Source organism: Thermobia domestica, chromosome 3, assembly GCF_964235325.1.
Source record: "Thermobia domestica chromosome 3, izTheDome1.hap1.1, whole genome shotgun sequence".
NCBI classification, from domain to species: domain Eukaryota; kingdom Metazoa; phylum Arthropoda; class Insecta; order Zygentoma; family Lepismatidae; genus Thermobia; species Thermobia domestica.
The window spans coordinates 55517246-55543141 of NC_137456.1; the positions used below are offsets into that span (position 1 = coordinate 55517246).

The 25896-nt window shown below is 35.4% G+C and overlaps 1 protein-coding gene across 13 annotated transcripts in view; it reads right to left on the minus strand.

Moving 5' to 3' along the window:
* The window catches only part of Rbfox1 (RNA-binding Fox protein 1), a 1063832-nt gene that overhangs the window by 955871 nt on the left and 82065 nt on the right, over positions 1-25896 (minus strand). The window lies entirely within an intron of this gene.

Sequence of the window (25896 nt, forward strand, 5' to 3'; positions counted from 1 at the left end):
CAGAAGATTCATGATTTGTAGACAGAACTGTTTTATAAATACAAAGAAATACAATATGTGACAAATGCCATTAAAACTTAGAACAACAACGCTTAGAAAAACGGCAGTGACCATGAGGCGACGGTTAAATAGTTTTGCTCCAAAAGCTGGATGTTAGTTTTTAGAAGAATTCAGTTGTAGAATATGCAACATCTATATAGTTGGTATTCCGACCGAGTGAATACGAAATTACACTAATCTTTGTGGATGCGCAAAGAAGCTTAAAAATCTACAAAAACGTTTTATCTCCAAACAGAAATATGTTTCCACTTAACAACTTCCACATGTTTAGTGTTGTTAACTATGACATCTTCATGTTTTTCCTCCTATGGTGACAACTAATACAGGTAACCTATTGCCTATTTCGTTGTTTTCAATTATACAAAACAGTAATCCGGTGCGGACACTCGGTCCAAAAAGTGTAAAAGCTTTTTCAGACCAGCCATCCTGATTGAAGTTTTCCTGGGTTTTCCTTATTCACACGAGGCAAATGCCAGGATGGTTCCTACCATACACGCCCCAGGCCGCTTCCTTTCTCCCCAATCCTTTCTTCCTTCCCTTTCCTCGGGTAGTGTGATCGCCAAGGGACATCATCCCTCATATGTGTGATGGGCTAACGTGGTCATAGATGCCGAAAGCCCAGAAATCTAAGTCCTAATCCTAATTCTAAAACAGTAGTCAAAATAGGTTAGGAAAATAGCCTTATTTTACTACGTTTTCTTCCTTCTTTCATACTAAAACTTGCCTAACTCTAAAGTGATAAACTTGCGTCACCTGTTGGCAACACTGGAGTTGAAGCAGGGCGTAGGTATTCCAAACCATTGATTCAGTATGGTGACAAACCTTATAAAAGAGATGAAGGACGAAAAAATTTTCATCTTATGTTTATATGTTTCACGCCTCAATTGTAGTTATCTTCCCCACAGCTTCATCACTTATTCGAATATGAAAGCAAGTTAAGTTTTTTTTTTACTGCTTCAATTCTGTTTTTACGACCTACAAATGAATACAATTGACGCTGGCGAAACTGCAAAAAGGAACTTGAAAAAGTTATAGATCTCAAATACTGGTTATGAAAATTTCATCACATTGGTCACTACCGGTCATAAAATATAACATATTCATATGCACAAGATCTTCCTTTAATATGCATTTGTTCTATGTTTCACATACCGGTTTTTAATGGTTAGTAAACTGAACAGTAGTTAACATGGAGTGTAAGAAATTATTTTTTTCTCTCTCTCAGAATCTTACATTAGTGTTTCATACCGTAACTGGATTCAACTGTAAGCATTGCATTAAAAAATAAATAAATGTATAACAAGTCCTTAGTACTATTTCTAATCTATTCATTTTGTCGAATACATACTCATTTAAACACATAAAGCCTTATGCAGAGTCGTTCTGACGCGTGATTACAGCCATACTAGAGTTCGACTTACATATGTTTGTTGCAGTAGTCAGACCTTTAGTATGACGCTAATCATAAGTCAAAACGACTCTGCATATGGCCCATAGTATTTTGTACGCCTCGAACTTGCACATACCAAAGGCCATAAATTCGCTTCAGTTCGACTTGGGAAATGACACATCCATTACTATGCTTCACTCTAGCAAACTAATGTGAACGAGTGCTCATTTGGACTCATTCTGAACGTGATCTAAACTTCGTATGCTATAGTTTCAAACAGTGAGTGATCGGTGCGCTTGCCTTTTACATAGGCTTCACGCCGTAACCACAAGACAAAAATTAAACATCATCAGCAGATCACTTCATCTCACTGTGTAAAATAATAATGGAATATTAGTAGTACTGAAACAAATAATCAATAATTAAGTCATCTTACCTGTAATCAATGTTAATCAATGTATTATCTTTAGTTCTGTCTCTGAAATTTATGGTACCCGAGGCTTTGCATACGTAAAAATTAGACAAGTGCTGTTTCAGAGAGCTAAAAGCTGATGAGTCCACTTCGACTAAAATGCAGATGGGTTGGTTATCATATATTTAACGAGGCTGTACCTTGGCTTTGTGTTAGTAAAATCATTTTGTGCTGTGTATGCACAATTTAATAACGTACCTTGAAAGCCTTTTCAAATAGTTTGATCTCGATAAGTGCGTAATCCATCATTCCACCCTTCACAAAGTTAATAAAACTTTTTTTTTTTTTTTAAGTATAAAATTGTAAAACTGCACGATCACTTTAATAAAGCATCAATTTAAAGTAATTTGAATGGGTGAAAAGTCAATTTCAGTGCTTTTGAGTCTTGGCAAACTTCAACGATCATTATCCCTTGCTTCGTAGAAGAACTACAAACACTATAATCACGATAGTTCGCGAATCAGACACATTAATCATTGTGCCTCTTTTGCGTGCAATTATAAAACAAGACCCTTGGAAGCAAAGCAATATCTGATTTTCAAACTTTTTCAAGTTTCCTCTTAAGTAGTTGAAGATTACAAGTGATTTAAAAAGTTTTACACTACAGCAATCTTCGTAAGTACCGTACGTAGAGGAAGTTTGAGAAAAAGAAAGACGCTTTTCCTCCATGTTGAAAAAATATATAACATAATGTAAAGTTGTTTAACTGTTTGCAAAATTATACATACATAAGAGCGAGCAAACACCATAAAATCATTAAGACAGTAAACATACTGACACTAGAGAAAAATATTTCGATAATGAGAGGTGCTGGTCCCTCAATCTTCAACAATTTTCTCACTTTCAACACAGAGGTATCTTCAGAAACTTAGCTAAGCAAGTTACATATATTACTTTAGTCCTTTGGAATCAATTGCAATGGAGTAACGTTCTACCTACCCAAAAGAAGAGTAACTGCCGAAGTTTTACTTCGTTCTGCACTGTGGCTGGTAATTCGAACATGCTTCCGTAGCAGGTAAAATGTAATTGGACTTCTACATGGGAAATTTTGTGATAGGGTCAGATTCACAGGTAGCAAATAACGTACACAAACAGCATATATCGAGACGGAAACTGCTCTTTCTTTAAGCTGAATGTAAAGGCTCGAATAGACAGCAGATGAATAATCTCTGCACTCTGCAGTTTTTAATTATTTCGTTTCATTCATTGTTGAGGTCACTTAATTTCACTCTTCAGAAAAATAAAATTCTTATCAAAGAAAAGAAGTAATATATACATCAACGATTCAATCTGTTTTGGTGCAAGGTTTGAATATTGAGCTCTTGAATTTGATCGAATCATTTTGAATATGATCTGTCCATACAAAATACATCGGTAAGCAGTTGCGTACACAAGAAATTATTTCAGGGGGAGGGGTCCAAATCAATATGGGGGTGTTTTATATTAAAATTCCTAAAATTGCCTCTAAAATTAGGTTAAATTTACACAAAAGTCGAAATTTCAGGGAGTCCGGACCCCCGGGATCCACCCTCTGCGTACGTCTCTGTCGATAAGATAGGAAAAGCGTATTGCTATATATTCATGCAGTATAACGAAGGTTGTTTGCTTTACATCCGACCATTTTGACGGATAATCACCTTAGGAGATACCGCGCCGCCACCACCGTTCGCTAAAGAAGCTGGAGACATCTCTATTAGGATGCGCATGCACTTTCGTACATTGTACGTACGGATATCGTATACATGCTAACACTACTACGATATCTGCAGTGGCTGCGAAAACGAATTGCTATACAGTGCCACTAAAACCATGGGATCAAACATACCCATCCTGTGTGGCAGACACTATAGTCAAATTGATATGCACCAGTGCATCATGTATCAGTGATAGAATGAATCAAGAACTTTGTGGTTCGTAACCTGGAAGCAGTTAGACCAGTGACCCACCAGACCCAGAGACAACCAAACATCGTCATACATATGGAAAGTATGTATCTGGCTGCTAATGTATTCTAACAACATGATTAAATTCTCGATAAGTTCATCATTTTCTTTCCCTTTTGTGTGCGTGTGTGTCAAAGCATTACACTGAAAGATAACTGCAAGGTATATTAAAGTGTACGATTGAGAGAATCACAGAAAAGAAAAGATACACGTTTTTTCTTCTAAAATATATCAAAAACTAGCAGCGTTCACCCCGCTTCGCTGCGGTCACCCCGGAACGCAATAAACGTTGTTACTTAGATAATTTTTACTTTTTCGCTTTCAAGTGATATGATAAAAACCATAGAAGATTGCATTAAATGTTAACATTATATCGCCTGTCATTTATGTTAACCCGCCCCGCTTCGCTGCGGTCACCCCGGAACGCAATAAACTTTGTTACTTAGATAATTTTTACTTTTTCGCTTTCAAGTGATTGCAGTAAATGTTAACATTATAGCGCCTGTCATTTATGTTAACCCGCCGAGTGACACGGTCATGCGGGTTGCATATAAATACGTTTATTTTTACCTATGATGATCTAACAAAGGATTTGTACGTTATGGACACCTGAATGGTCAATTATCTCAAGACACTGGTAATTAAAAATTAAAGTGATATGATAAAAACCATCTAGGGTCCAAATCCTAATAACCCCCCAAAAATAAAAGAAATTGGTTCAGCCGTATTAGCGTGATGAGGGAACAAAGGATTTGTACGTTCTCTTTTATATATATAGATTGATCAAGCACGTCTGAAAAACTTGACGTGTAGAATATGAGAAATGGCGCTAGGTCTCGTGTCTTGTTATTACTATTATCATGATTTGTATATTTGTGTTCAAACTACTGTATTATTTTTCAGTGTGAAAAGAATAAATATAAAATTATATCTATTATATAAAAGAGAACGCACAAATCCTTTGTTACCTCATCACGCTAATACGGCTGAACCAATTTCTTTTATTTTTGGGGGGTTATTAGGATTTGGACCCTAGATGGTTTTTATCATATCACTTTAATTTTTAATTACCAGTGTCTTGAGATAATTGACCATTCAAGTGTCCATAACGTACAAATCCTTTGTTAGTTCATCATAGGTAAAAATAAACGTATTTATATGCAACCCGCATGACCGTGTCACTCGGCGGGTTAACATAAATGACAGGCGATATAATGTTAACATTTACTGCAATCTACTATGGTTTTTATCATATCACTTGAAAGCGAAAAAGTAAAAATTATCTAAGTAACAAAGTTTATTGCGTTCCGGGGTGACCGCAGCGAAGCGGGGCGGGTTAACATAAATGACAGGCGATATAATGTTAACATTTACTGCAATCTTCTATGGTTTTTATCATATCACTTGAAAGCGAAAAAGTAAAAATTATCTAAGTAACAAAGTTTATTGCGTTCCGGGGTGACCGCAGCGAAGCGGGGTGAACGCTGCTAGTTTGAAATATATTGAAGACTAGCAGCGTTCACCCCGCTTCGCTGCGGTCACCCCGGAACGCAATAAACTTTGTTACTTAGATAATTTTTACTTTTTCGCTTTCAAGTGATATGATAAAAACCATAGAAGATTGCATTAAATGTTAACATTATATCGCCTGTCATTTATGTTAACCCGCCCCGCTTCGCTGCGGTCACCCCGGAACGCAATAAACTTTGTTACTTAGATAATTTTTACTTTTTCGCTATTGCAGTAAATGTTAACATTATAGCGCCTGTCATTTATGTTAACCCGCCGAGTGACACGGTCATGCGGGTTGCATATAAATACGTTTATTTTTACCTATGATGAATAACTAACAAAGGATTTGTACGTTATGGACACTTGAATGGTCAATTATCTCAAGACACTGGTAATTAAAAATTAAAGTGATATGATAAAAACCATCTAGGGTCCAAATCCTAATAACCCCCCAAAAATAAAAGAAATTGGTTCAGCCGTATTAGCGTGATGAGGGAACAAAGGATTTTGTACGTTCTCTTTTATATATAAGATATGGTATCTTGATTAAGGAAAAAGTGTCACATCCAGAATCCAAGACCCCGAGCTCGAGTTGTGGACATAATTCACTAGAAACTTCTGTAGCAATTCTGTAGGGCGGATTGGCTTCTTCCAGATCACTAGGTCACACGACTTGTTTGAGAACCAAGATCCAATCTCGGGCGAAAGTCATGATCCAAGTGACCCGAGCCATCATTGCTAAGTACACGCGGTGTGCATTTGACTACATGTAAGCATATATTGAACGTCCTTTTACTTATTTTGCCTTATCGTGAATTGTAAAGATTTTGTTGAATCACATCTAGTGGTGACAAACTATACCTAATTATATTTATATTTAAATGGATATTGACCGTGATTTTCAAGGGACAGTTTTTGTTGTACTTCAAACGTCTGGAAACAAACGCTAAGACGGTTATGTCTAGAACATTGTAGTCCCCAAACAATTACTTGGCTACATTCTTGTGGATTTTTTCGGAGAAAAGCTGGGATCTAAGGAAGTAGTATCATCCAAATTTATCTAGAAGATCTACATCACTCGTTTCATTGATCTGGTTCGGAGAAATAATTGGATTCCGGAATCCCAATACGGGTTCAGAACAAGAATTACATAGAACTAATTCAGAGACTTTGGGCCTTATGCAAAGTAATTTTCAGGTATAATTAAAGTGATGCTAACGGCCTGATTAATGCAGGAAACATATGTTGGTCGAACTCTTTAGTATGGCAATAATCACACGTCAGAACGACTCTGCGTAAGGCCCTTTATGATTAAAACTCTCGCATTCGAAGTACGTAATCTCAGGTTTAAAGCTTGTATGGAATATAATGCCTCAGACATGAACCAAATAAGTGAATCGGAATGCTCTATAATAATAGTACCATTCTTTATATCTTTGGAGACACAAAATAACGGTCATAAATAATGGGGAACAAAATTTAAATAATAAAAACCACTTTCCAACAAACTAATCCATACATTACAGAACGTTTTGGTTGATAATGGGAATTTTTCACAACAGGAGAGACCACTACCATCCATGTCTGCAGAATGTACTTCTGGTTGAGAAAGTTCATCGTTGAGAAACTGGACCGTTCTGTAATATTATATGGACTAGTTTATTGAAAATTAGCAGTTTTTATTTAATTGTATCCTAAATATCACAACAGTTCTCTCACCTTGTTTTAGTAGTAATATTATCACGACTAAACTACTTATGTTCTCTCACATTACACGTTCAAATTGTAAAACGCAATATTGGTCGCATGATTTTCAACGTAGCTAAACACACGAGCATCTACCGATATGACAGATTTTTTTCAACTCCAATAAATTATAGCAGCAAAGTCAGACACTTTTACTGTTATGCTTTCAAAACTGGCTTGTTTCTAAAGTGAGTAAAGATTAAGATGATAGCAGATGAAGAAATGCCAGGTCTTTATTCCCAGTAAGTCGATCCGTCGTTGAGGCAGAGATTCATTCAGATCACGAGCTCCTTCGTGGCTAAGCGGTTAGCGTACGCGCCTTTGGCGTGGGAGATCCAGGTTTCGATTCCCGGTAGGAGCTCATGTGGTTCAGATTCTACGTTAATCATTAGGTCCCGTCCCACATAGCCTCGCTGCTGAAAGGGACGTTATACTCAAAATTAAAATCAACTCCTTCACAAAACATTGAAATCCCAGTGCCACAGGCACGGAACTGTCGTTGGAAAGTGAATTTATAGAATTTTCATTCATTTGAGAAAAAAGCCCGTTTTGCAGCAATCAAGATACACTAGCCTAGTAACCATGTTTATTTATTTTTATTTTATTATTATTATTATTATTATTATTATTATTATTATTATTATTATTATTATTATTATTGTTGTTGTTTTTTTGTTTTAAGTCCATAAACTTTTCTTTGCGATAAAGCAAATAGTGGCCATTTTGCTCTCAATTGAGACTGCTAAATGTTTGAGCGCTCCGCTGAGATGTTTGAAAATTTACGACTTTCCCTTTTAAATGTTATAAAGATAATCCATATATGTTGTATAGTTCAGGAAACAAAGGAGGGCAGACTCCGAGAAGTAAAGATAAACCAAAGAATTCAAAACAAAACACAACACAACAAATCACACTTGCAGGTATTTTGCTCTATGTACGAGTATTCATTTCAACGTAAACAAAACCAGATAAAGACATGACGTGTTGAACTAGTTCACATCTAATTATGTATGAGTCAATCACTTCAAGTCACTTTTCATCGTTTTTGCGTATAGTCCATGTTTCCCAGCCGTAAATTAGAATACTTACGCATGAAAACTCAAGCAACCGAGCAAGTACTTAAAGATCCACAAAATACTATTTCTTCCTGGAGGTTTCTTTTTTCAATTGTATCTGTGTTTTTATAATTCCTTCACATTTTGCATTTACGTAACATGTCACTTCAGGAACGTCAGGCTCAAATTACCACTGAAAGCACGAAAAGGTACACAGCAAGAGGTCTTCCAAAATCGCTTCCAATGGATGGGTCGTTGGCGCACTCTCAAAGAGCCTGCTTTGAAGAGAATTAGGTGCCGAATTACACAGTTACGATATTTTATTTCTTACCGGTAAAGATTGGATACGATTTGATCGGGAGTGTAAAATGCTGTTAACATTGAACGGAATAAAATACCAGAGGAATGCAGAGATTAATATCTGATTATCGTTTTAATTTGCCTCTGGACTAAGTTTTAATGTACCGTACATCTCTTGAATTTGATTGAATTATTATGAATATTTGTAACTTCCTTACAAATACACTGGGATAATAGGAGAAATGTGCTTCCACTTAGTGACGGTAGGCGTACTTTTACACTCACTTTAACCACTTTTTCTCCTCTAACTTCTACAATTCGTACAAACCGATCGCTTCATTGCAATCACCATTGCCTTTGCCATTTTTACATTTATATTCATCACATCTTCCTTATCTCTCTGCCTCACGTAATGGCAAAAATATTGTACTTACCTGTAAAAACAACAGTTACTACTACATGAAAGGACTCTCGGAATTACTCTTTTACGTCTAAACTTCGTCGATACTTCATTAATCGAATCCCTTGTACAGCAACTTACCTTAAAAAAAGAAGAGAAAAAATAACAATTAATACACAGTAAGTACTAAGCAAATTTTTCAGAACGTACGCTATGTAAAATTAGAATTACATTTCCCTTCACTAGAAAAATAAAGGGTATACATTATTAAAGCTGAAAAAAAGTACAAAGGTGAGTTGTACACCAATCAATAGGTATAACTGGGTTGAGCAAAAAGATGTCGGTGAGTGTCAGAGCCGTAGCTAGTTTTTTTTTTTTTTTTTTTTTCCATAGAAGAAACCAACTTTTGTTATTATGCTACTCTGAATTTTTATCAAGATGTTCGGACAGACCAACTGTCACTGCCAAAAGCGATCACTATGTATTCTTTTACAAATAAGAGCTGTTTTCACGAGGTTTATTTTGGACTTTTTTGTTAAACTTGACGAAACTATCTTTGGTTGTATACAAATCCACTTGGAGAGCAGTTATGGAAATTTATAACAATTTCCAAAGTTTCATGCTATCGATAAGAAATGCAATTACAATACGTTGGAAACTATGTGCTTTTAAAATGTTTGAAATGAGTTAATTTCCAATAATAATTGTAAACTTTTGTAATTTTATTCTGTACGTGACCACACAAATAGCATTTTAATTGTTGATTGTTTTACGGTAAAAAAAAAAAAAAATGTAATATGTAACGGGAGCTTTCTTTGCGTAGTTCTTAATATTGCTCGATGGAGGTGAAAAATATGTTTAGTGTTTATATTTAAAATCGAAACCATAGTTTGGCAACTAATATTTGAAATTATAGTAATTACTTAATTTCTTAATGAATGAAAGTTTTGAATTTAAGGATACCTGGTGATACAAGTAGTTGATGGAGAAATGATTCCAATAAATTCCTTCAAATTGGAAGCATTTCAAATGTCAATGGAATAAAAAAATCAGTGGTGGTGATCAGTCTTTGAAAAAGACGAAATTCGTTGGGTTAAGTTCTGATTCCTTAAGCCCCTATTCTACAACTGCTTCAAGTTTGAAAATGTAACTCTTCTTGTTTATCTTCATTTTAAATATTCCCGCGCAAGCAGCAGCTTGCCTCTCTCTTCACTTCTCTCATTTTCATACCTTCATTCTCACCGTTGTGATTAATCCGATTGGATAGGAAAGCGTGATCAACTAAGCTAACTCACCACCGAAACGCTTAACACGTATTTCCGTCTGAAACCGTTTTTGATTTTCAAAACGCTCCTGCGTATTATTATAAGTCATTACTGGGCACCTTGTATATCACATCGTCATTAAGAAATCATATATATAGTAACTTTCTTTAAGAATAGGTAAAATCTTGTTGTTGTGGCTGTCATTGAAACGTTTGGATTGCAAGCGGAGCAAGAAAATTTTTAACAAATCTGTTTCTCTGCAAACTGACAACAATATTGATTTAATAGGGAGCAAATACTTTTTCAGTGCGACGTGTTGTTTACTCATTTCCGACACTTTTTCTTTCTTCTTGCTCGTTCGGTGTCCGGGGCGATGGCACGGCTCGCGGCCCCCTAGCTACGGCTCTGGTGAGTGTAGTTTTTTTTTTTTTTTTTTACCAAATCAAGAAAAGTTATTAGTATTTGTAAACTTAAACACTGACATTATACGATAACCATACCATGTATTAACATAAAGCATATACTGGAATACACCTTATTAAGCTTCTCATTATGACACTAGATAGCAAGACAACGACAGTATACAGCACAAAATTATGATTAATCATGAAATAATTTAATTACTTTGAATAAGTGAATAATTTTGACGTAATGCAATAACATTTTGTAGGAATTGCTGACGCATTCACTGAACTTCTTTATTATTACCAACCATGCATCAAACTAATAATACAAAACAAACAAAATAAAAGTTCGTAGAAGTGATTGAAAAATTGATTTCAAAATTTGACCCAGACAGATAAATATGGAAAGTAAGTTGAATAAATCTTGCTTAACAAGAAAGGAAGAAAGGGAGAATAAGAAAAAGAAGAAAGGAAAAAGAAAGGCCATTTTCATCTATATATCCTACATGTGACAACACATGCACCCAACTCGCAACCATGTTCTGCATTTGTATCTTCCTAACGAAGGAATTTTTAATGCTTGTTGAAGACTTATTGCTGCCGAAAAGTTTTTTGCTAAGCGCACGATACAACTTTTGCTAACAACTCACGAGTTATTTCACGTAACAAGCAATCATTTTACTCCTTATCGTTATGTATTCATTTCTTAACGGTAGTTTTTATTGAACTATTATGCTGAAGATGCTACAAACACCCAAGGCAAGTTTTCTTCTACATAACAGAACGTAATACTGCATTTTACATGCAGAATATTTAATGGAAAGGTTAAAATGTAATGCTAGTTTCCCCAACATTTCTCTTCTTTACACTGTATATACCATAATTTGGGGTATGAGGAGCCCATATGAATAAAGAAGGGAATTACGCTTTCGGAAACCACAGCGAAAACGAAAGTGCGGTTACTGAAGGATTAATCACGGGGTTTATTTTATTTATTTATTTTTGTAAGTTCATATTTATCCGTTGCATTAAAACTTGGTAACTTTGATGTGAACCTTAAAGTTTTAATTTCACATTTAAAACTGATAAAATTAGCACACAAAATGCACGGTTATTGCTACAAATTCACATATTTTAGATTTAGATCCCAAACATGTATAATAGGGTATATTATTTGAAGAACCCCGTTTTCAGTTCAATAACATGAAGAGTCCAAAAATAAGGAACATGTTAAGCATCATTTCGCCACGACACTTATTAGGTTATTCCTTTGTCTGGATAATGAAGTTTTTCAAACATCGGGGCACGGTGGCTCAGTGATAGAGCGCTTACTTCTGTCGCGTGAGACCCCTGGTTCGATCTCCAACCAACTAAGTTTGCGGTGAACAAAATCGTGTCCGTCCGCTTTCTCCCACATTATCATTTCACCAATTCTTCCATCATCATTCACATGCCCTAATCATCCGTCTCCCTTAGCCTACCAACCATACGTGGGACGTTAATCTTAAAGGTTTAATTTCATTTTCATGTTTTTGTATGATTCACTCCATTGGTTGCTCGGATACACGAATTACCATGTAATTTAGAAGGTAAAAAGTGAGATAATCGTTTCACTATCTGAAACTAGTTACCAACGATGAAATTCCAGTACTGAAACCGAAGATCCACTACTTCCGATTTTACTAACGGGATAGGAGCGGACACTGGACAAATATGTTCAAACGCCAACGCTGTCTTTTGGGCTCAATAACTCAGTACGAGCAGCATAAGTGTAGATAGCAAGAAAGAGATTGAGTCCGAGCCAGTACAAGCTTCAATGAGCCCCTTCGAAGGTATGAACCCAAGCCACATTGAAGACAGCTCGAGCAGTGTGAGAATCTGAGACAGCGAGACTCTTACTCACACTAGTGATAGTGAAGTATGGACACTAGTGACAGCTAGGTATGATTGCAAAACGATCTATTCAACTTTTTATATACCGGTTATCGCTTGATACCTGTCACCAGGTAGATGGACGGGTACACAAGATCATTCTATAAGATTTCCCATCGCTTATTTTTGAAACTCAAAAGACAATATATAGTGTTTTATTTTGGACCAGCCATTTCCAACTGGATGCTCTATGATGTGACAGTTTTTGCTCAGATTTTCAGTAAACCTTCACACAGTGCAAGGAGAAGGCTGCAAACCTACCACTGATACAGAACAGTGGCTGGTAATAAGGACACAAGATGAAGTGGATGGTTTTGCAGGTGACTCGTGGATTCATAACTAATCGACACTATCAACCCTCCGTAAAAATCTGAGCAACGTTCTATACTATGGTCATTAATGGTTAGCTAAGCTGAAATTGGTGTACAACTAATGTTAGAAAAAATATATTTTATAAACTTTCCCTGATTTCCAGTCTTTTCCCTGAGTTTCCCTGACCTCTCTGACCAGTAGGAACACTGAACAAGTATTGAAAAATACTTAAATTCTCAAGTAGAAACCAAATTTATTCTGACGACACTGCTTTTAAATTGGTTTAATCTTCAAGAATCTTACTCTCATTAAATCAAATTCTCTTTAGTTCCTGTACTTACAGAAATTTTCCTTAATGATAAATTAATAGTGTACAGTTTCAAAGAAACTAGATAAATACTATATCTACACCCCTCTCTACCTCTGTAATATATGTAACTACAAAGGACTTCCTTCATAACAAGGATGCCCACGCAAACTTTTAAATAGTCAGTTTCCTTCATAATAAGGGATTCCCAAGCAAAAACTTTTAAACAGTCAGCTAAATTAGATATTACTACTTCATCGTAAATATTGGTAATTTTAGGTTTGAGAGGAAAACAAACCCCCTACAAAGGGTAGCGGTATAGAAACGCCATCTGAACAAAGTCTCTCTTCAAAAGTGTTCTTCAGTACTTTCAATGGAAGAGAAATCCAATTACAAAGCAGCAACCTCAATCCCACCAGGAGCCACTCCACACAATGACGGGAGCCACTCAAACAAAGTCGCTTCTCTAGTAAGCACTTTTTTCACTGAAAAAAAGAAAGAAGAAAAGTAAACAAGGAACCCTTGGGTTGCCATTACAGATCCATCTGTAATCCTTCCAAGACAAAAATGAACTCAAAAGAAAGCCTTCCTTCCCTTCATAATAATGGGCTACAATTTTTATCATTAGCTCTCGTTGAAGCTTACTCAAAAGCTTTGGGCTTTTAATCACTTTCACCTACATACCGAGTGTTTGTAGTAAGTTAAGTTGATTAATGGAATTACACTGAAGATTCACTTTTTACTTGAAGTTATTCATTCAAAATTTCAGTGTGATGACTTTAAAATCAGATATCTCTTGCTAGAGTGGAATTCGCCCCTAAACTGACACACTATGCTGTGCCAATAACCAATGTCAACATTTTCTAGGAATTTAACGCGGGTTTTGCTCTCATGTGGATTTTATTATCTACTAGAATAGATATGGAGCTGTCTCGTCTCGAAAATGTGCAATAAGTGTTTCTTGTCTCATATTTCGTCATGAAAACTGTCTCGTCTCATCTCACAGGCAACAATAATATAAAAGTTTTACGTCTCATGGTTGTCGGCTAGGCTAAAGGAGACAATGATGATGATAATGAATGAAAATGGTGGAATGAAGAAAGTGAAAGTAAACGAGAGGACCACACACACGGTGTGTCCACCACAAAATTCACTTGGCGCGAGGTGGGATCGAACCAAAGACCCCATGCATCAGAGGTGAACGCTCTACCACTGAGTCACCGCGGCCGACAACAATAATCATACCAACCGCCTGACAATAGAATAGGTATACCTCTCTTACAAATAGGCCTAAAAATAATGAATAACGAAACCAAAGAATGTACATGGAAGTATTGCGTAAGTTGAGTCGAGTAGTGCATTGTGATACGGGGACTAAAGGATACGGTGACTAAGTGGTACAGCGTTCACCTCTGATGTAGGGGATCTTTTTGTTCCGTTCCCAGGATATGTGAATTTGTGGTGGGTAACCTTGTATCCACGAGGTTTTTCTTGGTGTTATCACTTTTCTACCACATTTTCATTCCATCAATTCCTTCAATAATCATTCACGTACTTTATTCACCTGTTTCCTTATCCTACAGGGCGTAACAGTTGGATGTCAATTACACTTGAAAAATATGCCTTTTTTAGACGCGCATCCAGAATTTTTTGTTGGGAGGGGTCCAATATTACAAGACACTACGTCCACTTCGTATTGAACCAGTGTTATTCTACATCAGAAAAGACGATAAGCAATTAAGTGCTGCCATCTACATTCTACGAAGAAAAATATTGAACTAGATTGCTTTCTATGAGGAAAGAAAGAGTACAGATCAGTGTAAGATCAAATGATTATGATGCATCAATCATTCCTCTGCTAAACAAGCAAGGTTTATTAAAAACTTCTACAGATGTAAGTCGAGTTACGAAGTCTTAGAAAGGGTCCAAAACTGGTGAATCACCAAGGTTTATTAAAAACTTTTAGATGTAAGTCGACTTACAAAGTCTTAGGAAGGGTCCGAAACTGAAGTAGACTTACAAAGTCTTAGGAAGGGTCCGAAACTGGTGAATCACCAAGGTTTATTAAAAACTTCTACAGATGTAAGTCGAGTTACGAAGTCTTAGAAAGGGTCCAAAACTGGTGAATCACCAAGGTTTATTAAAAACTTCTAGATGTAAGTCGACTTACAAAGTCTTAGGAAGGGTTCGAAACTGGTGAATCACCAAGGTTTATTAAAAACTTTTAGATGTAAGTCGACTTACAAAGTCTTAGGAAGGGTCCGAAACTGGTGAATCACCAAGGTTTATTAAAAACTTCTACAGATGTAAGTCGAGTTACAAAGTCTTAGGAAGGGTCCAAAACTGGTGAATCACCAAGGTTTATTAAAAACTTCTAGATGTAAGTCGACTTACAAAGTCTTAGGAAGGGTCCGAAACTGGTGAATCACCAAGGTTTATTAAAAACTTCTACAGATGTAAGTCGACTTACAAAGTCTTAGAAAGGGTCCAAAACTGGTGAATCACCAAGGTTTATTAAAAACTTCTAGATGTAAGTCGACTTACAAAGTCTTAGGAAGGGTCCGAAACTGGTGAATCACCAAGGTTTATTAAAAACTTCTAGATGTAAGTCGACTTACAAAGTCTTAGGAAGGGTCCGAAACTGGTGAATCACCAAGGTTTATTAAAAACTTCTACAGATGTAAGTCGACTTACAAAGTCTTAGAAAGGGTCCAAAACTGGTGAATCACCAAGGTTTATTAAAAACTTCTAGATGTAAGTCGACTTACAAAGTCTTAGGAAGGGTCCGAAACTGGTGAATCACCAAGGTTTATTAAAAACTTCTACAGATGTAAGTCGAGTTACGAAGTCTTAGAAAGGGTCCAAAACTGGTGAATCACCAAGGTTTATTAAAAACTTCTAGATGTAAGTCGACTTACAAAGTCTTAGGCAGGGTCCGAAACTGGTGAATCACCAAGGTTTATTAAAAACTTCTACAGATATAAGTAGACTTACAAAGTCTTAGGAAGGGTCCGAAACTGGTGAATCACCAAGGTTTATTAAAAACTTCTACAGATATAAGTAGACTTACAAAGTCTTAGGAAGGGTCCGAAACTGGTGAATCACCAAGGTTTATTAAAAACTTCTACAGATATAAGTAGACTTACAAAGTCTTAGGAAGGGTCCGAAACTGGTGAATCACCAAGGTTTATTAAAAACTTCTACAGATGTAAGTCGAGTTACGAAGTCTTAGGAAGGGTCCGGAACTGGTGAACACCGTATGGGTGCACCCTTGCTTCTCTATAGTTTATTTAATATATATATATATATATATATATATATATATATATATATATATATATATATATATATATATTCATTTTAAAACTAGTTCCTTTCCTAAATTGTGATGGAACGATCAACTTACTTAAACCCACTGTAAATAAATCTAGAAACACGTAAATTTACATAACGCGGATGTTCATTGGAAAAAAAAATTAACCGCCTTATCCAATGTATTTCCTGTAGGTTGATACCACTGGTGTTGGGATCGGTACTATGTTACATCAAAACCAAACTTATTACCCATTTAGCTAAAAGCGTATGGTTTGTTCTAAAATAGCTTTGAAAAAAAAATGAAATAAAATAATACACTGAGTAAGTCACAAGATTCGCACGCGAAACAAATTCTGCGGCGAGTTTTATAGGCAGAAGAGCAACGAGTTACTTCGTATTTCAACATCTTCCAAGTTTGCGTGACAATTCTTCTACTTCTATTTCCTCGGAGCATCTTTTATCCTTCTTTTTTAAAGCTGGGATACAAAAAAAAAAAAAAAAATGTTAATACCTCTCTCGCATAATAGTAATAGCATGTCTTTTGAAAATATTATGTTAAACTCCTATTGTTATACATCAGTTCCCATTTCTTTATCTAGCCGACCACCATGTTTGAACACGTCCGAAAAACTACCTACTGCATAAGATATCACGCAAACAGAAACACCACAACAGCTATTCTACTGAAAAATATATTCTAATACGAGGGGAAGTCCAAAAATACGTTTTCCCAGGTGACTTTGGACAGAGGTGGCGACGCAAGACCAAAAATAGTATGTAACATTAAAGATCAGATGTACCTTTATTTTTCCACATAAGTAAGACGTACATTGAGACAGTTGTCATACCGATCTATAAACTTCAAAAACCCTTCCCGGGAAAACTCAGGATTTTGCATACGGAAGAAGCGTCGAACAGCTTCTGTGACTTCAGCATTGCTTCCGAAGGGCCTGCCGCCGAGAGTCTTCTTCAAAGCCGGAAAGAGATGGAAGTCACTGGGTGTGAGATCAGGACTGTATGGTGGATGGGCAAGGCGCTCTCACCCAAGAGTTGCAATATAGTTTTGCGTTGCCGTCGCTGAGTGTGGTCGCATTGTCATTCAACAAAACCCTAGGCAGTTATGGATCTCTGCTCCCGATACTCGCCACGTCCCCATTCATAGCACAACCTCTCGCACTTCTTCCTTTAACCATGACGCCAAACGCGCCTTCTCTCCACAGCCAGCAGGCTCAGACTGAGACTCGTCTTTGCTTTGGGCAGGCGCTGCAACGGCGCCATCTACAGGATCGTGGGTGAACATACTCACTTGTGTAGTATGTTGCGCTTGCGCGTGCAACCGCTGTCTCGTTTCCCTCCATTGCCGTTCGCTTTTCTGTGGAAAACGAGAGGAGAAACTTATTTTCGGACTTCCCTCGTATATCAGTGTGTCTACTTTTGGAGAAATACGATATAAGATCTGTGTAGAATGAATCTAATATACGCAAGGGAGATTTTGTGGCCTGAAGTGTTACCTTATCAGAGATAAATTAATTGTAGCTAACTAAACCTATGACGTAAGAAAACCAATGATACAAACTTACCGAGACGACTTATTTCTCATCCCGCCTCATCGCCAATACTAGTCACAATTCTCGGTTAATATTGTCGAAATTGTCAGAGTAAATAATATGAAAAGGAAATCGAGTACAACGATTGATGCAACGTGGATTTATTCTTAATCATTGGCAACTCTGATTTTAAATGCACTGAATGACAATAAAATATGGCATTTTGTTTCGAAATACAAAATCAGTATATATTTTAATAGAGCAAGCTGAATTTTTAGCACACTTACAAATTAAGTTCACAATGATAGAAGTGACAGCCTGACAACGACGTTTACTACAGAAAACGATCAAGTGAGTGCCTCCCGTTTTTACCTTCAATACCATCAAATGATGTTTGTTTTCTAAATCGATACAAGAAAACTGAATATATTTACCTGCGAATAATTAACGTATGTAAGTTTCAAAGACAGAGTGATATGTAGCATCAAACGATGTTGTTTTCGAAATTGATGGAAGAAAACTGATATGTCCACTCATGTCCAAAATGATTGTCTTGTCGCACACACACACACACACACACACACACACACACACACACACACACACACACACACGTGTGTGTGTCTTTCTGTAAGGATATAATTTGATAATGATTTTGTAGGGTACTTTTAATACTGATATTATGTGTATAATCAGGAAATGTATATTTGTGGTAAATTTCGTAACAAAATAATTATAAATACGAAAATTGGAATGAGTAAAACAAAATGTTGCTAAATGGACAAGAAAGTTTTATTTTTCTTATTTACTGCACTTTTGACATGGAATTTGCCACATACGTCTTTGCCGATTATACACATACTAACATTATAACAAATACCGGGCGAATTCGTTATCAAATTATATTCGTACAACATATTTATAGACATGCGACAATAATTTTGGACATGAGTGTACTTGTAAATAATTAGGGTATCTATATCTCATAGGCAGAGTGACGTTTAAATCTACAAAGTCGTCGTAAGCTGAACAACTTTTTTTTCCCCTTATCCTTTCTTTTAAACTTTGGAGTGATTGGACCCGCAACTGAAACTAGAGAAAAACAAACAAAAAGAACCTCAGAGAAACTCTGCTGGAAGTATTTTCGATGGCTGACCAGAATCGTAATGAAACATCTTCAGGGAGGGACTAGACAAGATCACGATTAGGATACTTCTATTTCCATCTTTTTTTTTTCTTTGTCTCTCTCTTTTCCGCCTTGCGACTGAAGCGTTCTGGACGAGATGCACAATTCCCCCATTGCCTTCTTTGGTTGTCAAGATATATATATATACGAGTGTATTTTCATGTCTGTTTTGAAGGAAAGACCTAAACATATGCATAATAAAACTTAACACTATTTTTCACTGATTTTAAAAGAATACTCATTAGTGTATTAACATGATTTTAAGCAACATTTTCTTCGTTATTTACTACTAATAATAGTGTCCATCTAAGATCAATATTAACAGATGCAAACCACATTCACGAAGAAATTAAAAGCAAGAAATTCGTTATTGTTCAGTTTAAAATCCCTTTTCGTCGCGAGTTCTGTCGAGGAATTTGAAGCTTAAAATATATAAAACGATAGTCATGCCTATTGTTCTGTATGGTTGAGAAACATTGTCACTTACTCATTGAGAGAAGAACGTACGCTGAAGGTATTATGAAAGTGAGAACAATATCCTGAAACGAATATTCGAACCAAGAGGAACGGGAATGGAGAATGCCGTAAACTTCATAACGAGGAGCTACATAATTTATACTGTTTACCAAACATTGTTAGGGTTATCAAGTCTAGGAGGCTCAGGTGGGCAGGACGTGTAGCCAGAATGGAAGAAAGCAGGAATGCTTTCGAAGTTTCAACTGGAAATCCAACCGAAAAATGACCATTAGGAAGACCTAGGTGCAAATGGGAGGACAATATTAAGATGGATCTCGCAGAAATAGGAATACAAAGTAGAAACTGAACTAAGGATAGAAGTCAGTGGAAAGCTTTTGTGAACGCGGTATTGAACCTCCGGATTCCATAGGCCATAGAGTTAGTTACTAGTGTGAATCTAATGACTAGAAATATTATTCATTTTATACAACCTTTTGGTGAGTATAAGAATCATACAAGCATACAACCTTCACAGTTCAAATGTGCACTTAATCCTAACATCACCCGGTTCGCTAAAGAATACACCCTTCAACAGAGCTACAAATCCCCGCAGTTCAAATAAGAATTCAATTATAACAGCCCCAATTCTATAAAGAATTTAATCCCTCAACGATCACAAACTTCCAAACCATGAAACTTATGAATGAAGTGTCTTTAAAATGGAAAGGAATAGAAGACATCATTGCTAATTGTCCTGGAAAGACGTTATTGCACATGATATGGCAAATGTTTTTGTTTTTATCGCAAAATAGAATGGAAAACAAGAAACCAATGCAATACGCAAAGAAATCCAAGAAACTCAGTAATATTTTAAAACTGAACTTCTCAAAATAATCTGTCTCATTAAAATAGGCTCAAATAATCAAAATTGTTTTACAGTCAATACATCTGTCTATGCAGAGGCACTAACAGCATATTGATTAAAACATGCTCAACCGGAAACAGATTCCGATGCTACAGCACAACAATAGTCTTATGCACTTTAAAAAAAAAAAAAGAAAAACAAGAAGTTTTTAAAAATCTTGTACTTGATATGCGAAACATGACTTCGTTTCTCTTCAGAGACAATGATACGTATGCTGGCTGTATCACAGTCCTTTGAATATACACACTCAAGATGAATACACAACGAAAACGCTACTGTAAGTTAACCATTCTTTCGGCGCAGTGTACGCCCCACAGTGCCACTTCTCAATGTTCTACATATAAAAAACTAACAATCCCATTATTCACTGTATTTACTGACTGACATTAATTAACATAGGAACAATAAGATCTAAATAAGGTTGCTGACTCTCGTGGACGTGATGTTTCAAATCATGATGCAAATGAACACAAGAATGATATTAAAATGAACGAATATTTCCAGAACACTTAGAATTACAGATATAGACGTGTATTGTCGTTTAAAAACAGGGAAATCTATTATGCAATACCACGAAGGATTGAATCTGATAAGTAACAGGAAAAGTAAGAGAAAAGTATGATACGTAAAAGAAAAGTATAAGTATGATAAGTAAAAGATAAGAGCTGTGTATGATAAGTAAAAGAAAAGAACTATGTATGATAAGTAAAAGTAAAGAACTGTGTATTATAAGTAAAAGAAAACAACCAAGTACAATAAATAAAATAAAAGAATTAAGTATGATAAGTAAAAACAAAAAGGACTGGGTATGACAAATAAAAGAACTGTGTATGATAAGTAAAAGTAAAGAATTGTGTATGGTAAAAGAAAAGAACCGAGTATAATAAGTAAAACAAAAAAGAACTGAATATGATAAATTAAAGAAAAGAACTGAATACGATAAGTAAAAGTAAAGAACTGACTATGATAAGTAAAAGTAAAGAACTGTGTATGGGAAGTAAAATAAAAGAACCGAGTATAATAAGTAAAAGAACTGAGTATGATAAATAGAAGAAAAGAAGTGAGTATGATAAATAACAGAAAAGAACTGTATAAGTAAAAGTAAATAACTGTGTGTGATAAGTAAAAAAAGAACTCGGTATGATAAATAAAAATAAAGAACTGTATATGATAAGTAAAAGTAAATAACTGTGAATGATAAGTAAAAGAAAAGAACTGAGTATGATAAATAAAAGAACTGTATATGATAAGTAAAAGTAAAGAACTGTGAATGATAAGTAAAAGAAAAGAACTGAATATGATACATAAAAGAAAACTGTACATGATAAGTAAAAGTAAAGAACTGTGTATGATAAGGAAAAGAAAAGAACTGAGTATGATAAATAAAATCAAAGAACTGTGTATGATAAGTAAAGAACTGTGTATGATAAGGAAAAGAAAAGAACTGAGTATGATAAATAAAATCAAAGAACTGTGTATGATAAGTAAAAATAAAGAAGTGTGTATGATAAGAAAAGAACTGAGTATAATAAGTAAAAGAAAAGTACTGAATAAGTAAAAGAAAAGAACTGAATACGTAAAAAGAAAAGAAGTGGGCATGGTAAGTAAAAGAGAGCAACTGGGTGTGAAAAGTAAAAGAGAAACAGTATGACAGATATCAAAGAACTGAATATGAGTCGTAAAAGAGAAATATCAAATGCAACTGCAACATTTCAGAGACAAATTCTTAAAGTTTCTGATTACAAGATAGTGTTTAAGATGTGGTACTTGTTGCTTCTGAATAAATACGTGGAATTTATCTTTCACTAAACTAATGTTGGTGTTGGTAGTGCATTTTAAAAGTTCGTTTCAAGGCAACTTTAATTAACTAATGACCTGCAGATGAGATTTGATTTAATTCATTTTCGCAATTTACAGATGATGCATTTCTAGCAAATATTGGATTCTATTTAAACGTACCAACAGCAAGTCCAGTAACAGGAAAACGGAAAAGAAGCTGAGGTCTTGCCTCTCTTCTAGTGATCAATTTGGCGTTTCAACTTTTTGGAAGTTGACTCAGTAAACTCGTAATACACTTTATAAACTATGTAGATTGTCGATTTTGTTTTAAAATACAGGAAATTTTGAAATGTATCTTTTCTTTTGCACCACTAGCAGAAAGAGAACTATGAAGCTGAATACAATTACGAAATCACATGGAAATTTCCTTAAATAAAAATAAGATTAAAGACCTTATTAAAATCCTGACAATACATTGGTTATATTTATTATTAACTTGTGATTTCAATCAATTTTCTATGATTCTTCATACATGGTAATTGTTCTGTATTTAATTAATCACTTACGAAGCTAAACTTTATTACTATTAAATAATAATTTAATTACATCGATTTTTTTTACAATGAAACAACTGTACACCGAGACCTCTTGCTTCACTTTTCGAGTTCAAGATAAGTATTACGAATGTTTTTTTTTTTCTGAATCTTTTTTAATAAAGAAAAAGAAAGACTCGCGGATGTGTGTTTACGTAGTTATTGGATGTAGAGGTGTCTAGGAAGAGAGACACGAGAAATTCCCTGCATGACTTTACAGGGTTGCCAGAATATAAGAATAGCAAAATTCCGGAAACATAATCCATTATTCGTTTTATTATGCAAGATTGCAGGAGTAAGTGTTCTGATTGGCACACCAAGTAATTCGGTCCAATACTGAAAATAATAATAATAATAATTCTATTAAGAAGAAAAACTCTACACTCTAGACGTATTAGTGTTACCTTTTAAAACTATTATTTAATGTTTTAAGTTATATTTTCGTATAGAATTACGTTAGTCACTATTTGGATGCTTCAATTATTGCCGCTATGTTAAATAATTCAAACATATTCAGCGCAAAACGACTTACAGTGTATATGAACACGACTGCTCTCACACAAAGTTGATTATGTTCAAACTTATCCTTTAAGGTTTAAAAAAAAATTTACGAACATTCAAGAAATTTCACGTAAAAGAAGTGATACCACTGATAACAGTCATATGTCTGACGTCATTTGTAAACAATGAAATTAGTGTGCAATCTTGGCGTCTGCACAAATAGATCAAACAAGTAATACATACATTGCTAATCGTGATCATTCATTTTGGTAACGTTTCTTTCTTTTTCTTTTAATACTATACATAGTTTTAATTTTAGATATTTCATGGTAAGTCGGAATATCGACAATATTCTTACAGAAATAATTTAAGGGATATGCTTTACTGTACGTAATTTACTCAAATTAAAAAAAAAAAAAACTTATAACAAACGAAAAGGCGGGACCCAAATATAAAAATAAAACTGCAACATTACCGCCACTCTCTAACATGCAAAATATAGTAGAATATAACAAGATTTATAATTCAATACACGGAAGAGTTTTATATTTTGCAACAGTAGGACTGACTGCGGGAGCCCATTTTTAATGCCCAACAAGCTTCGTGCTCTAACAAAGCTACAAAGTTGTAAAAGGTCTATAAGGGAATTTAATTACAGACAACACACAGTTTGATTAAAGAAATTGTGCTTCGACAGATCATGCTTGGATTTAAAATCCGTTATGAAACGTAGGAGCAACTATCTGCTTCGGAGATTTATATGTGTGATTCCAGTAATCCTTCAATCTTCCAATTTACTTTTATGTTCATCATTTATTGAACATTTCCTTTTTAAGTCAGTAATGAACTTAATTTCTACATACTTTGTTATGATCAGAATTAGAAGCGTTTGCAACTCATAGTTCTCACGGCATTACAAAAATAAAATGAGATTTCTTTCTATACACAATTTCCGAACAAATTAGCACTTTTCCTTTAAATGACAAGTAAAGTTACTGTTTTTATTTCATAGCATTTTCCTATTAATCTTAAAACTCTTTTGAATCCAAGAATTCTCGCTCCGCTTTTCATTCACGAGGTGCACACCAAAAGTATATGCGTTTCGTTCTAATATTGCCAAGAACAAGAAAATAAGGGAACTAACCTGTGACTATTTCACAACAAACTATCATTCTTTATTGACACACAGTTGACATGCTCTGTCCATTTTGTGTAGCATGTGGCACAGTCATCTTTGAGAGTATGTTTCAGATACCAAAAAATAGTTCCCAGAGATGATTTACTGGCAAAATGGCGTCCACGAAGAGTATCACTGAGGTTTGGGAACATCCAGGTTACTCGGGGCTATATCTGATGAGTAGAGTGGATGTAGCAAAGGTTAAATACTGTGGTCAGTCAAGAATGAGGTCACAACATTACCACAGTGTGGTGGTGTATTGTCCATATGGAGGATTAAATTGCCATTTGCGATCATTTCTCAGTAAATTTTGGCAAAAATTCTGTATTTAGAAGTGTGCGAAAACAGTCGCCTGTAACTGTATGACCTTCCGGAATAGGGTGCGACAATATCACTCCCTGGGAATCCCAGAACATATCGTACAGTACCTTCTCACTGACTGACACCTGACGGAAATTTTTGCTCGTTGTGGTGAATCTGTGTGTTTCCACTGCATCGACTGCCTTTTTGTTTGTGGGTTGAATAATGGAATCTGTGATTTATCTATTGTCACAGATATCTTTCCGAGAAATTGCGTTCCTCTCTTTAGAAGGATGTCAAATCTGCATCACTTGATCGAATCCTTGATTTCTTCTGATCGTCATTAAGCATTAATGGAACCCAGCGAGAAGAAACATTCCTTAGGCCCAGTTCGTTTGTAATTATTCTTTCTATTGTTCCCATTGATAGTCCCAATGTATCACAAATCTCGTGCATGGTGACACGCCATCTTCCATGATGAAATTTTCAACATGGGCAATGTTAGTTAGTGTCAGTTGATGCTGGCTTTGGACGTCAAGACCTCTGCTCATCTTTCACACTCGTTCACCTGTCTTAAACTCTCGTTTCTTAACAGTATTTTCTCCAAGAACACTATATCATCACACACATCCTCAAGACGATGCACATCGCCTGCTCCTCAACGTCCCCCCAACTGCGGCGAAGAATTTCTCAATTACCCGCTGCTCTTCAACCGAAAACTTCATGTCCTCGGGTAGTAACAGAAATACGTCTTACTCGTTCAGGCACTGACAACTGCAGCCACCTTGTAAACAAAACTACACTTCTTAGAGACGAAGAATGGAGGTCTCCGACGTAGCACTTGCTTTCTTGAAACGACGAAAAAAAAGTGAATTTAGAACAAAACAGCATGTATTTTTCGTGTTCACCTCGTATGTAATCACTTCTGATGAGTGTCAATTTAAAAATAACTTTTAAAATATGAAAGAATATTTTTATAAAATGAACTAAAAAGAACATTTTTGGGGGTGATAAAATGA